This window comes from Phocoena sinus, chromosome 3 (genome assembly GCF_008692025.1).
Source record: "Phocoena sinus isolate mPhoSin1 chromosome 3, mPhoSin1.pri, whole genome shotgun sequence".
Taxonomy (NCBI): Eukaryota; Metazoa; Chordata; class Mammalia; order Artiodactyla; family Phocoenidae; genus Phocoena; species Phocoena sinus.
Window position 1 is genome coordinate 144,244,671 of NC_045765.1, and position 13,008 is coordinate 144,257,678.

The 13,008-nt window shown below is 42.5% G+C and overlaps 1 pseudogene; it reads left to right on the forward strand.

The window, feature by feature from the left end:
* The first annotated feature begins 205 nt into the window (after positions 1–205).
* Positions 206–13,008, forward strand: part of LOC116751117 — a 28,482-nt pseudogene continuing 15,679 nt past the window's right edge.

Here is a 13,008-nt window from a genome sequence, read left to right on the forward strand (position 1 = left end):
AGGAGAGACTGTCTAATGGTTTCCTCACAGAGGGAGGAGGGGCCCAAGGGCGAGAGAGGACAAACAGAACGGAAGATGGGCAGAACCACTCTCTTATTTCTCCCCAAGCCCCCAGCCAGCACCCTTCCTTCGCTGCCTGCGCATCAGGTCCCCTGTGCGGGGGCAGGGCAGGGGTCTCGGCCCCGCAGCTTCTACAGGAGCAAGGATGGCGGGGCAGCAGGCGCTGCTTCTAGTCGGATTCCTACTGCCTGGCCTCCTGCTCTCAGAGGCTGCCAAAATCCTAACTCTGTCCCTGGTGGGTAAGTGTTTGGCCAAAGATCCAGAGACAGGCAAACGGCACTTGGTGAGAGAGTCGTGTGTTTTTCCAGTCTGGAGCAGGTTTGTTACCCTGACCGGCGGATGAAAAGCGGGGAGCCATTTGTGCGGGTTGGAACGGGGCTGGGGCCAGAAGTTTGAGATCCAGCCCAGTGCAGGAGGCCCCCGGCCGCCTCTTCTAGGGCGCGGGCTGGACATTCAGAGGCTCACCCTAAACTTCTGGAGGGCGCACAGCAGTTGCCGGTAAAGACTGGGGCTAACTAGCGGTTTGCAGTTCTCGGAGGCCAAGGAAAGGTGCTCCTGGAGGCAGCAGTAATAATTTTCTGAGGGTGCCCAGGAGCCAAGGTGGAAGGGCGCAGTGGTTGAGAGTCTGCCTGCCGATGCAGGGGACACGGGTTCGCGCCCCGGTCCGGGAAGATCCCACATGCCGCGGAGCAGCTGGGCCCATGAGCCATGGCCGCTGAGCCTGCGCGTCCGGAGCCTGTGCTCCGCAACGGGAGAGGCCACAACAGTGAGAGGCCCGCATACCGCAAAAAAAAAAAAAAAAAAAAAATTAAGAAGCAGCTGCACACTTTTTCTCCTGCACCACCCGGAGCAGGTTTGTTACCCTAGCGGGCGGACGAAGAGGGAGGAGCAATTTGTGCGGGTCGGTGGGGGGCAGGGTAGGTACTCCATCCCTCTAACCCCAGTCTCCAAACCCTTGCCATTTGCCATTAATTTCTCTTCTGATTTAGCTTTCTCTGCTGCTGAGACCCTTAGATTCAAGCAAAGTGCCTGTGTTGGTGCGGGTTCGAAGAGGAGACCTTAGTGAGATGGAGCTTGCCCCTCTCCCAAGGATTGAGCTTATGTTTCCTTAGGATCCCAGGATTGTCCTCGGATAGACGATGTCCCAGCCACTCATGCATATAGGATCCTGCAGGCCCATCCCATGGACCCCACAGTTATCCTGCAAGTCTATCCCCAAGTCTTAATGGATGTGAAACATTCAGGCCCCAACTGAGAAACTTCCTGCCAAATATATTTGAACTGCAAGCATTTTGGCTCCAACTGATAGCTCCACGTCCTTCTGCTGCAATGGTTCTTCTTGGACTTATTCAGCACCCATATTTCTGGTTCCTACTCTTGCATACTTTACAAAGAGAAGGATCCCAGAAGTAGCTCTGATTGCTTGTCCATTAGGACCCCTTCACACTCACATGCAGGGCGCCATGCCACAATTTTCCACCAGTGCAGTTATTTCTTAGGACATGGTGTCTCCATAAGTCCCCGGCTGAAATGCAGTATGTACCTTAGGATCAGGAACTCCTTAGGGCCTAAGCCCCGAGAAGCTTATCACACTGACATGGAGGCCAGAGTTACAAGAGGAAATCTTTGATGGAGGTTTGCCACTTGTCAAGGAGCTGGGCCAGCAGGCTCTGGGTGAGTGGGCTAGGGCTTACTCAGAATGCGATGGAGAGACTGACTGATGACGCTCATTTCCTCTACTCCCTGGCAACTTTCTGCTTCCCTACCCCTCCTCTCCTGGATTTGTCAGCCCATCAATCTTAGAATCTCTACTCTCATCATTACAAAAATGAAGCTGTGCACTGTTCCTAGGTGGAAGCCATTTTCTACTGATGAATCGGGTCTCTCAGATTCTTCAAGATCATGGTCGTAATGTCACCATGCCTCTCCAGAGAGGAAATTTATTGCCACCAGGTATCTTCCCCACTAATTCTTGATTGGGTGTATTCCAGGCAAGGAACAGCAATAGCAATGCCTTTTGCATAGAGGGTCTTTTCAAAGAGTTTCTTCAAATGTAACTGGACTGAAAGAATGAAAAGGGCGAGTGTGTGCATGTGTGTGTTTGTGTGTGTGTCTATGTAAGGTGTAGGAAAACTTCCTGGCTCTTTCCACCAGGACTCCATGCTCTGTAGTTCTATGTTCTCCTCCTGTACCTGACTTCCAGTCCATCTCAAGCAACCCTCCACACATTATCACAGACCATTTTGGTAATGCTACTTTATAGCTTGGCTTGAAAACCTGTTGAACAGATGTGTTATCCATGTATAAGATTTCTAATAGGTAAGGATCACTTTTTTCTATGGCATAGATGACTTCTCCTCTTATGGTATCTGAAATTTAAGGAAGTTTTCTCAGGAGGTCCCTTATTTACACAACTAAGATCAGAATCTACCATTGAGATGATCTTGTTTTCTTGAAAATTAGTGACTGCCCGTGAGTTTGTGCATACTGATGTAGGAAGTGCCTAAATCCAAAGAGTTTAGCTAGAATGAGCTCCTAAATCTTAGCAACTCCTCTCTATTGACAGAAAAGGAAACAGCAGCCCTAAGAACTTGAACGATTTACTCAGGGTCACACGGCAGGTTAGTAAGTGTGTTGGGCGGGTTTAGGACTTTAAGCTCTGGAATGCTCATTCTGAAGTGTTGCTCAGGCTTTGATTTAAGAAAAAAAATGCAGTATTAAGCGGACTCTTTGAAGAATAAAATTGTGAGAAATTATAAAACTTTGAAGGTGACTTCAGGCTTTGTAATTGTTCAGATTGTTTTAAAATCTTTTTCTGTCGAAATTTCTTTTACGTTTTTTATTGTGATAAAATACACATTACGTGAAATTGACCACTGTAACCATTTTTGTATAGAGTTTAGTGACTTTAAGTACATTCACATGGTTGTGCAACTATCTCTGCCATCCACATCCAGAACTTTTTTATCATTACAAACTAGAACTCTGTACCCATTAAAAATAACTGCTCATTACCCATTGCCCCAGCCTCTGGTAAACACTATTCCATTACTTCTCTAGTAATTTGACTATTCTATATACCTTATATAGGTGGAATCATACAATATTTGTCTTTTGTATCTTGCACATTTCACATAGCATAATATCTTTTAGGCTCATTCATGTTGGAGTATGTATCAGAATTTTCTTCCTTTTTAAGGCTGAATAACATTTTATTGAATGTATATACCATATTTTATTTGTCTATTCATTTGTTGATGGACATTTCTGTTGTTTCCACCTTTTGGATATGTTAGTAATGCTGCCATGAACATTGGTGTACAAATATCTGTTTGAGTCCCTACTTAAAACCATTCTAATCACCTTCTAGATTAAGTTCTATATGCTTCACTGAGCATCTTTTATATGCGTATCCTTTTGCACTTTCCTTGATAGCAGATCTGATGAAATAGCTGTAGTGTATTAAGATCTAATTTTTAAAATTGTAATTTAATCTAATGAAAATTTTAAATTAAATTAATTTAAATTAAAATTTTAGATTAAAAAATACATTTGGCATGAACTTTGAGAAACTACTGAACTTCTACCCCTTTAACAAATGTATGTACATCAAAATCTATAAACAATTCAGGGAGTTTTTAGATCCATTCAGTCTTATTCTTAGGTTCCAGGTTTAAGTGTCTAGGGTTTCTTTCAATATTCCCTAATCATGGGCATTCCTGAGGCTTTGAAACAGCATATTCATTCTTTTTTTTTTTTTTTTTTTTTGCGGTACACGGGCCTCTCACCGTTGTGGCCTCTCCCGTTGCAGAGCACAGGCTCCGGATGCACAGGCTCAGCGGCCATGGCTCACGGGCCCAGCCGCTCCGTGGCATGTGGGATCTTCCCGGACCGGGGCACGAACCCGTGTCCCCTGCATCGGCAGGCGGACCCTCAACCACTGTGCCACCAGGGAAGCCCCAGCATATTCATTCTTTACTTCATTAGAAGAGCTAGGCTAGGTGTCTGCAAATCAGGAAAATACATGATTAGGTTATTATTTCTGACCTGATGCTCATTTCAGTGTATGGAATATTTGAACCATTTATTAACTATTAATTTGAACACACCCATCTTGCTTATTTATTAACAACTTTAGTTGAAGAAATAACCTCAGTGGCACTGAAGAAACAAAGATCTCTAATAATCATACTTGTGGATTCATAAGCTCCAATCGTTATGTGGAATCACAATTGGGTTATTGATAGAGGCTGAAAGGATATTGAGGACATGATAGAAAAAGCCTAGATTGCCTTGAACACACTGTTAGTGGAAATGCAGACGTTAAAACTCTGCAGATGAGGACTGCCTCCAAGGGCAATGGCTGCCCTTGCCCTGTTCAGATGCAGGGCTGTGTCTGAGCCGCTTCGTTCCCCCGAAGTGCACACACTCCTCGGCAACAGCAGCCTTCACTCTAGTGGGGACCGCACTGGAGCAGGAGCCTAGTGCGGGCCTGGTGTGCACTGGGCTGGTCCCGGGAAACCGGCCAGATCCCCAGGAGTTTCAATCTGCTTCCTCTGCTTTGTTCCTGGGAGTGAGCAGGCGTGTATACACACTCTTCACAAGTGAAGGCTTGGTTTCTTACAGCCCTCTGGTAAGTCCCACTGGTTTTCAAACCAGCTAAGGGGATTCATCTTCCCCGTGTGGGACCCCAGGGCATGATAACTTTTATGGAGAACAAAGAAGAACTCTGAGGATGAAGCAGTAAGCCCAGAGGCTAGAGCTTCAATCTCACAGGGCTGAGTTTCAAATCGCAGAGGATTGTTTCCAGTCCTTAATAAGAAATTTTGACATCCAAATGGGCCAACAATATTAGTTGGCCCATTTGGATGTCAGAATTTCTTATGACCGGTGACTGATGTTTTCCTTCCACTTTGCTGCATTTAGATTAATAAAATCAGTAACCAGTGTCTTATACCTGCCCCACTATTGTTTCTTGGAAGCAGAAAACTTGTTTCCTGATTTCATAGGTCCACAGATGGAGAGAAATTTTGCCTCTGGGTTGATCATACCCAGACTCTCACCCATACTTATTAAATTATTTGGATGTTATAATTTGGAACATTTGAACCAATGGTATTTAGATGAGATTTTGAACTATGAGTTGGTAGTGTAAAAGTTTGAGACCTTTTGGGATGTTGAGATGGGGTGAATGCATTTTGCATGTGGAATGTACATGAGTGTTTGAGGTGCAGAGAGCAGAACATAATAATAGGCAGATAATGCCCCCCCACCCCCAGCCCAGAGATATCCGTGTTCTAATTCTTGGAACCAGTGAAAGTTCTACATTACAAGGCAAAGGGACTTTGCAGATGTGATTGATATAAGGATCTTGAGATGGGGAGATTATCCTGGATTATCCAGGTGGAGTCAGTGTAATTACAAGAGTTCTTCTAAATGAAAGAAGATAACAGGAGAGTAACCGAAGGAATGTGATGGTGGAAGGAAAAGTCAGAGTGTGATTGCCAATTGGAAGGAGGCTATAAGCCAAGGAATGCAGGCAGTCACTAAAAGCTGGAAGAGGCAAGGAAACAATTGTCCCCTTGAGCCTCCAGAAGGAATGCAGGCCAGCCCACATCTTGCTTTTACTCACATAAGACCCATTTTGGACTTCTGATATCCAGAACTGTAAGATAATAAGCTTGTGGGTTTTTTGCCACTAAGTTTACAGTAAATCTTTGCAGCAACAATAGGAAACCCATGCAGCCATCATAGGTGGTCAGGTCACTCCAGGAGGCAGGAGAGAGCAGGTTGCTAAAGGCAATTTGAGGGGCACTAATTACAGTACCTATTATATTGTGATTTGGACAAATTCTAGATGTTTTGTTATTTGGGACCGTATCCAAAGTGGGCTGATTTTCAAGCAATGAGCATACATGGACTTAAGTAAAACGTATAAGTGAGAAATATGTTGTCTCCAGAATGCAAAAGAACTAAAAGATGTTGGACCTGTTGAAATATTATGGTGTCAATAGTTGTTTCTTGACAATGTCAGTGATAGAAAAACAGACTGACCAAATCTTTCCCAGGAATTTCGCTTAGGTACTGGGTCTTGAGCTTTGTGTAGGGACAATGGCACATCCCTTCATGTGAACTACTTTGAGAATGTTTCTGCCTTGAGTGAGTGTGTGAAATGAATCTCCTTGGAGGAGGATGTCCTTAATGTAATTAATACCTATGCTCCTGGGGAAAGTTGGATGTGGTTAATATTTTGCCAACAAAGATTGTGGCCAACGGTAGAGCTGTTGAAATGTCCCATTGGCAACCAGTTAGAGGTATACTGTGCCTCTTCCAAGGTGAAGGCAAACTGCAGTTGAGAGCCTGGTAAAATAGGTACTGAACAGAACATATTAGCCAAATCTATGACTGCCAAGTATTTTTTAGTAGATCCTTGGATAGAGTCAGTCATTTCACTGAGGTTGGGTATGGGAGCTGTAATGTGTGGGACCATGCAATGATCTGTTCCCAGTCACTATGCACAATTTGGTTGGACGTCATGACTGATGTAGGCACAAATGCATTAAGAAGAGTATGGAAGGTTTATTACTCAAATAATAAGGACTTTTTGAAAGAACAGGACAGGTTCCCAAGCCCCTGAAAAATGGCTATCGAGAGTAGGGAGGGATGACTAGCTTGAATTTTTATTGTGGGCAGGGGGTTGGGATGTGGTGAGGGTTCCGCCTCATGGGCCTGACTTGCATGGTTTGAAACTCCCACTTAGGGCCACAAGAGGGAGCATGCAGGCTTTCTTACCAGTTTGCCCAGGTAATGCACAGAAGAGGGAATGGGAGATAGGGCTTGAAGCCTGCTAGCGGTCAAACATCAGCATCAAACATCAGACTCATGGGTAATCGAGGAGAAGCCAAGTTGGTACGTAGAGGTGCAGAAGATTACTATTTTAATTAAGCCATTCAGTACTTCCTACTGAATCACAAACTATTTGGATATATCACTTTAAATAATGAAGTTGAATTTTTCTAAAACAAAAAGAGCAGAGGCTCTGGAATCAACCTTGACAAATTATCTTAAACTAATTAACTTTATTTTCTCAGCAATAAAATGAGACAAATAGCTATACATTCAATTAAGGCTTTAAATGGAAGTTTCCATAATTTAAACTAAAAAGCATTCCTGAATCATTGTAAGCTTCTCAAGAAATACTTTCATATACAAGATTGAATAAGAAAGCAACCAAATGGAACAAAAACAATTCAAAAGACACAATCGAATGTTGGTATCATCATTCTAATGTTAATCCATGTTGTGTGACACATTTTAACATTTAACCCATTGGTGTTTCTTAGGTTTTACAGAGGAGGAGAAATCATACAAAGTTATTAACTGGTTTCTACCTGAAGATGATAACAAAGAATTTAAGAAGTCTTTTCATTTCTTTATGGAAGAAACTTTTGAGGGCAGGTAATTTTTTAACTTATTTGAACTAAAGAGTCCCAGTTTTGGTAATATAAGTGAATGGGTGGATGCTTGGACTGAGGATGTGATAAAGGGATGTTTGGATCGATGGAGAGGGGGAGGGAGAGAGGGATGAATGATGATGATAGTTGGGTAAACAAGTATTTCACACCAAATCCTCCATTCCAGCCATTGGAGGCTTTCCCTTGCTCTGTCCTTTCTCTCTTCTACTATAAGCATGAAGGTATTCCTGTAGCAACTGGGAGGTAGTTTCTTCTGGGACTTCCTTGCAACACTTCACTTACAATCTTTGTCTATAATCTCCCCAACACAGAAGCATAGGTACCTCAACCTCTCACTGTTGGTAGGGAAATCAAAGACACCTTTCCATTTATTTTTTTCCTTTCTCCTCACATGTATTTATTAATGGAGAAGACTTTTAAACAATGATTTTGTAGAAGTTGAGCTTCTGGCCATGTAAAGTCCTTTTAAAATGCAATCAACCTCGTGCAAAATAAGACATGAAGCTGACTCCTTTTGCTTCATCTGGAATGGAAAGGAACACATAACTCCTTACTCATAGACATAGAAGTGAAAAGACAGAAATCCATGCCTATCTGGATTAATTACAGAGGACTAGTCTCCTCTTTTCTTCCTGAAAATCTATTTACTAATAAAGGTACTGCTTAAATCTGACTATTTCCATAAAACCTCCTTTCCTCACTCAAACTGGAAGACCACAGTCCCTCTGGGATAGGTCTGACCTAACCTACTCATCTGATACTTAGTCTGTATCGTCTTGCAACGTTATTTATACATTTTAAGTATATGCTTTGTCTATTCTCCCCTAATTTCATATTTTTGAGGACAGATATAGGTAACCATGCATTCTTGATATTTTTCTATTTGTTAGCTTAACTTTAACTATGATTAACAAATTATATTCTAGGAATTTTTACAACATTACTGAAGTTACCCAAAAGTTTTAGTAACCACTCCTTTGTTACGTGAAATCTTTAAAACACAGCAGGGGATGATTTGAGCCAATCACTTTCATTGCGTGACTTGAAGTTGACCCTGAAGATCAGGCAGAGATATGTATATTGCTAATGACTCCTCAGCCTCTGTAGAATCTCTACCTGGGGCACAATGGTGCAATGGTGGACAATTATAACTATGCCAGGGTACCGATTCTCTTGGTCCTCCATGCAGCCAGGAGGGCTCTGATGTCTGGAGCCCTTGCACTTATTACCTCTAGTATCTTAGAGTGCAGATGGGTATCCTATTTCCCCATATGTTGTACAAACAGGAAACAGGGTCATAATCTATATAGGCAGTGATGGGAAAGCGTTGCAAGAAGATAGGTTCCTGGAATAATCCCATAGGCAATGTCTTAATTACATGTCAGAAAGCTTTGCCATTATCTTCTCTGTATACCTTAGCCTGCACTGAAGTGGAAAGGCTAATCATATGTTTCAGATCCAGGTTTTTTTTTTCCTTTGTTTAACCTCTGGGCTAGCTGAGATTTTGTTCTAATATGATCAAATAATCCCTTGGGTGAGGAAATCTGTCATATGTGAATACACAGTAATTTTTAAAAAATAGCCTATAATGTCAATATTTATGGGATTGTGTCATCAAGTGACTTGCACTGTTTTGCTAAGTAAACAAGAAAACCACTCATAAAAGTTCAGTATGTAAGTGAAGTATAAGGAAAGTGTCGCAGAATTTATCAAGTAGAAAGAGATCTGTGAAGTCTGCTGTGGTCAAAGAAGCCTCCCAGAGCAGAAGCCCCATTGATGGCAGTTCATTTTCAGTTAACATAATGCATCTGTGCCCATGGATTTCAGGAATGGAGAGTTCAAAGATATATTTTCTAAGAACTGGCATAGAGAGTGCTGGGGATTTGAAGCAGTGAGGAAAGGGAGGGGGGACGAAGGGAATACTCTCAAGAGCAGAACATCTGCCCAGAGTGACTAAGGTACATATTTATGGACAGTGGTAGAATAGGATGGCTGCTGTTGGGTGTGGTCTTACCTACCTGGAATATTTTCTTTGTATCCCAAGATTCTTTTTTTTAAATTGACGTATAGTTGATGTACAGTGTTTCAGGTATTCAGCAAAGTGATTCAGTTCAGTTATACATATATATGTATATATATATATATTCTTTTTCAGATTCTTTTCCATTATAGGTTATTACAAGATATTGAACATAGTTTCCTGTGCTACACAGTAGACCTCTGTTATCTATTTTATATATAGTAACATGTATCTGTTAATCCCAAATTTCCAATTTATCCCTTCCCCTGCGTTCCCCTTTGGTAACCATAAGTTTGTTATGGTTGTGAGTCTATTTCTGTTTTGTAAATAAGTTCATCTGTATTATTTTTTAAGATTCCACATATAAGTGATATCATGATATTTGTCTTTGTCTGACTTACTTCACTTAGTATGATAATCTCAATGTCCATCCATGTTGCTGCAAATGACATTATTTCATTCTTTTTTATGGTGGAATAATAGTCCATTGTATATGTATAACACATCTTCTTTATCCATTCATCTGTCAGTGGACCAAGATTCTTTTATGTATTGTGATAGTAACACTTCCAATGAATATTTATCATTTATTTATTTTTCTTACAGAAGCACATTTGAACACGTTTTAGCTATTTTGGAGCAACTAGGGCTTCCGTGCAGTCATTTGCTAAGGAGAAATGATACTATGAATTCTTTAAAGAATGAGAACTTTTGGGCTTCCCTGGTGGCGCAGTGGTTGAGAGTCCACCTGCTGATGCAGGGGACACAGGTTCGTGCCCTGGTCCGTGAGAATCCCACATGCCGCGGAGTGGCTGGGCCCGTGAGCCTGCACATCCAGAGCCTGTGCTCCGCAACGGGAGAGGCCACAACAGTGAGAGGCCCGCGTACCGCAGAAAAAAAAAAAAAAGAATGAGAACTTTGACCTGGGGATAGTGGAAATTTTTTACTACTGGCATTTCTTGGTTGCTGAGAAGCTTGGAAAGCCAGCCCCCTGTCTTATGTGCCAGTATTCTATTCCTTGTTAACTGACCACATGGACTAATGGGGCTGAGTAAAGAATTCCCTGATGTTCTTTGATGTTCCCGATGTTCTTTTGCCCTTCATTCTTTTCTATCCCAGGCCTGATGTCTGCAGCCATCAAAGTCACAGTGACCTACTGCTTTTGGTCTTGAACAAGGTCACCACAAAATAATCCTAAACAATCTGTGAGCTCTGAGAACGCATACCAGGGGGCACATTGCCACTGTGTTCAGTGGCTTTATGTGCACATGTTCACCCATGTTCCCTTACACACTCACGTACACACAGACACACACACATATCTTCCTTAGCTACTAAGGTGTGAGCAACTCATACATTCACGATACTGATGCCAAGGTGCCTGAGTGCCAAGCTGAGCAACCTCCTGGCCAGTTACTTGGCACACTGGGTCTCTGATACCAGAGAACTTTCTCACCCACAGCAGGTTATCTCTGTGCCTACTGCTGCTTCTTAGAGACCCCTCGCTGCCATAGCTACTGACTGGATCAGAGGCTCATAACCAAGATTATGACAAAATAATCTGTAGAATTTTAAAAACATTCCTGTTTCCACGTTTGCCAATGTATTTCTTTAAGTCTTGGACATGGGATATGATTCTCATTTCAAAGAAGAAACAAGGAGGTTCTCATGCACATCCCAGTTGGCCAGCACAGGCTGAGATGAACTCTTCATTATCAACAATCACCTTAGTTAGCTCTAAGTAAGCAAAGCAAATACTGATGTGCAGAGTCCAGTCTTTGCTTTCAAGTGGCTTCTCATATATTTAAAGAGAACAAGTAAGTTTTATGTAAGTTTTATGAGTGCTACATGAGTTGTGATGTCAATGAATGTGTCGAGAATTCAGAGAAGAGGGATATTATTTGGTGGGTGAGAAAAGTTTGCTCAAGGAAAGGAAGAGACAGAGAGAGACAGAGATAGACATAAGGAAACACAAAGAGAAAACAGATGAGAGAAGCAAAGAGACATGAGGGGATAGAGAGAAGGAATGGAATGATGGAATGGATAGATGGATGGATGGATGGATGGAGATATCTGCCTTGCTTAGCACTATTCTCTACAGAATTCCCTGGGTTCTGGCTGAGTCTTCCCTGGGTTCTGGCTGAGTCAAGGAGTCTCTATACAAAGGCAAGGCTTGGAATCCTTGGGTGTGTAGCAAGCAAAGTCATCTTCACAATGGCTCCAACACACTTTAAGTCCCATTGGTATTTTCTTCTGCCTTTTCTGCTTTCCTTGTTCTGAAACTTTTCGTCCTGAAGTGTTCTGCTGCCTTTGTTATTTGCAACAGGGCACCCTCACGTCCACCTTTTTGTCACCCATGGTGGGATAAATAGTGTCATGGAGGCCATCCAACATGGCCTGCCCACGGTGGAGATTCCCCTCTTTGGAGACCAGCCTGAAAACCTGCTCTGAGTAGATGCCAAAAATTTTGGTGTCTCCATCCAGTTAAAGCAGATCAAGGCTGAGACATTGGCTCTGAACATGAAGCAAGTCATAGAGGACAAGAGGTGTGCAGCTCTCTGGGCTTGTGGTTACTCACACTGAATGAAGATGTAAACCACAACGGGCACCGTGTGGGTCTTTTTTGCAATAAAACGGAAATTTCCAGGACGTGAAATAATATGTGTGTGATGCTAACAGCTGACTTATTTCCTATGAGAGGACGACTAGAGCAGTTTAGGTTAGATGATGAGAATGACTTTATGCCTTCTAGTTGTGAGGAACCCGAACGACTGACACAGGGTGTCTTTGAGAGGTCTTCTACTTTGGAGGCGCTTATAGTAGAATTCCAACTGAGGCAGGAGGTTGCCTTTCTGTTCTCAATATCCCACACTGCTCCCCACCTCAGCTGTTTTGACTGTGCTGCTCCCTAGAAAACACATTTCCTTCTCTTCACAGGGTTGGCTCCTTCCTGACATCGAGGCCTCATCCCAATGCCACCTGCTCAGAGAGACCGTCTTTCTCCGATAGTCCCAAAGCCTTCTCTCCTATCCACCCCAATTATAGCATATTATTTTTTTCTTAGCACATCACAGGATCTGTAATTGCCCATTTCTTTATGTTTTAACATATTGGCTGTCCCCCACACTAGAAAGTAGAGAGTAAGCTCACCCAGGACAACAGCGCATGTCTCCTCTTTTCTGCTATGTTTCCAGGGTTCAGCACAGGGCTTGCCACAAAGTAAGTTTGAATGGATTCCTGTTAAGTGAGTAAATACAAAGGGGCCCATTGACCTCTTAAGAAATTCTCCAACCAGCGCAGTAATCTCATATGAAGAGGAAAAATATATTTTCTTTCTTATAATGAAGAAGGACTAAAAAACTTAGAGCTTCAAGGGCGCAAACCCGAATCATATCTCAAGACTTAGCATTAATGCACAACGTTATGGCACATAGGAGACCTGCAAGTAATTCC